This window comes from Alligator sinensis, unplaced genomic scaffold (assembly GCF_000455745.1).
Source record: "Alligator sinensis unplaced genomic scaffold, ASM45574v1 scaffold970_1, whole genome shotgun sequence".
Taxonomy (NCBI): domain Eukaryota; kingdom Metazoa; phylum Chordata; order Crocodylia; family Alligatoridae; genus Alligator; species Alligator sinensis.
Window position 1 is genome coordinate 652998 of NW_005842094.1, and position 3125 is coordinate 656122.

Genomic DNA, 3125 nt, shown 5'->3' on the forward strand with positions numbered 1-3125 from the left:
CAGCTCTTTCCCGTGGATTTATTTACTCAGCTGTCAAAATGACTTTAACTGAGTTTATAGTCTTACACAAAACCCACCCAGCCTTCTGCCCTCTGGTCTTCAGCAATCCTCCACTTTCTAGCTTATTAGGAGAAGTTTTGTTTAATTAAAAGCAAGATTCTGCCATATTTAGTCCCTTGTTACTATATATCATCACATTTTCTGCTCAGAGTGAATCACAGGCTTTAAAATAGATTGTCACAGCACCAGTCGTGTTGTGTAGAGCTGGCCGGGAATTTTCCAACAGAAGATTGTTTCTCTGGACAAGGCAGGTCCCACAAAACCTGCTTTTTGGAAAGTTTCCATTTCACAGAAAGGCTTTGATTTCCACCTTCCCTCCCTGGCAAATCAAAACATAGTATTCAGTATTTAATTTCAGGTCAGCTCAACATTAATCTGGGTCCATTTGACCTGCCACGGTACTTCATGGCAATGATTCTCAACCAGTGTGCCGTGGTATCCTGGGGTGCCTTGAGATCCTTTCAAAGGTGCTGTGGGGTGCCACACAATGTTAGTGCTGTTGGTTGTTGAAAATAAGATTCACAAGATAAACACCAAGATTTTAAATAAGAATGCATAGCATTAAAAAATGGTTTTAATTTTTTTTTGGTATTTTCAGAGGAGTGCCTTGAGTCTCTCTCAAAGAGTGTCTCAAGTTTATTGAGGCATGCCTTAAATCTAAAAGTTTGAGGAGCACTGCCTCACGGGCACTGTAGTTTGATGCCTCGTGGCCAAACTGTTCTGCAAGCACAGTTATCTGGCTGTACTGCATCTGCCACCACATGTGCCATGAGAATGTCTGGCACTATTGGCAGATGATAAGCATAGGAGGCCAGATCATCAGCTGGTATCAGCTTATGTTACCTGAGCTGGTATCAGCTTATGTTACCTGAGCTTCTGCCATAGTGCTGTGCATATTAAAAATAACAAGAACAAAAACAATCATTGTTGTCCAGAACTGTCTCAAGCCTTAGCATGGCGAGCACACTTTCCTCCACTTCATGAAGAATATCCATACGGCGCTGCCAACTTTCATGCCCTACTTTATGCTCACATCCAGCATCCTAGTCCATCCACTTACAACAGTGTGTAGGGCCTGACCACATACCTGACGCTCTGGGCTTACATCTTTCCTACCATCTATGTTTGCTTTAACAATCTCATACAAGTTGCTGTTTCCATCCTTTGAAAATCTACCTTTTGGTGGGCTTCCCCCCACCACACACAGAAAATCTGCGTAGTTCCTTTTCCATCTATTTCTGCCTATGCATCTCTAGTCGTTGTCTGGCTAATGACTTACAGTAGGAGAATATTCCTCATTTAGTTTTGGACCTTGTTCAAGATTCCCGTCAGGCTGTCTTTTCTCTCTCATATAGTTTGCTATCATCACACATTCCTGTTTCACGACATCCCTGGCTGCTCTCAGCCCTTTTCCTCCATTCTTCCTGTCAGTATGAAGCCTGTCCACATCTGAGTTCCTGCTCATCACCTAAAATAGTGCTAGCTTCCTCCTGGTCCTCCTGCCCAGCTTCCTTCAATCAATCTTTGTCCAGTTTACTGCTGCAGTGGAACCCTGTATAATCAGTGTGGCACACGTGTTTATCACATTAACTGTGTTTAGCACATCAATCTTTAATTGCAAAAAGTTTGCTAATCTCTCAAATTGCTCTTGCTTTAATTTCTTCATCACACACTTTCCCTTCTGTAAATACTTTTAATGTCCAATATTATTGATGGTTTCTATTATCCTATTATTCCTTTTTTATCCAGAGGCATTTGCATAGGTTTTTTTTTTAGTATCTTAATATAAAGATACTTATTAAACTCAAATGCCATTCCTATAGTCTTTGAAAAAAGAATTTCAATATTGAATTATTCTCTTACTATTATTTTTCTTGTTGTTATGATTCATATTATTGCCATTTTATTATTATTGTTATGAGTCTTGCTTGAGTTCTGGAGTGTTTGGCACAACTAAGATTTGCAGTTATATTTAAGGCACAAAAAATAGGGATTTGGGGGTGTTTAAAAGGGTTATTTTTTCCAGTTTAGATTTTTTTCAGAATGATTTTGGTAATTTGTAAAATGATGAAGTTTAAGGCTTAAGAGAGCACACCTAACCGACTCCTTCCCATGGGCCACACATCAATCTGATTTTCAAAATGAAAAGAGTTACAACATCAACTAAGACCTAGAGGCTTTACTTTTGCAAATCTTTTATTGCAGATTTTACACAGCTAATACATCGCCAATGTTTCCAAGGAAACCAATATGCCCTGTTCTCATGGAACCAAATCTCACTATTAAAACAATTAGAAATTTAATCTGGGTTTTCATTTTTTTTGGTATCGTTTTACAGATTTTAATTTAAAATATGATTGTGATCATTTTTATACATACATGGGCTATGTTGTAAATTACCTAAGGGAAAAATTTCATTCCAACACATAATAACTGAGAGTCATATATGTTTTCAACAATTCAATAAAAACAAATGAAAAGGAGTTTTGATAATTTAATTTCATCCACTGCTCATCTCTGAAAACTTGTGGCCATCTGATGGCAAGTAGCTGAAAACAGTGGATATGAAAAATATATGTCTACATATAGCTTAGAATTCTAAATCTCAGCTGAAATACTGCTTGCTAGACCGTTCTGGTTGGTATTAACAAAGAATAGTATTACCTGTACCCAGCCACAGAAGAAAGTCAGCTCTTGAATGATAAATCCTATGGTCCAGGATAAGTGCTAGTCCTTTACAAGGGTGGTGTCATGGTTTGGTCCCTTTGGTAGTCTATCAATGGACATTAAGGATCAACTTGTTGAAAGAGTGGCATTCTTTTTACGTCCCGATTCCTCAAAACACTTAAGGATGTACTTAACTTTAAACACATCCTTAGGTCTCAAGGAAGGCAACCTGCACAGTATTACTGGGCAAAATGCACAATTATACTGTACAAATTGAAGTCAACATACAAATATAGAAGGTACCATGGGATGAAGTCAATGAGACCTCAGTAAGCACTTAATATTGAGGACATGATTAAGAGTTCTTATAAATTGCACCCTCCAGGAGCAACTTCTGC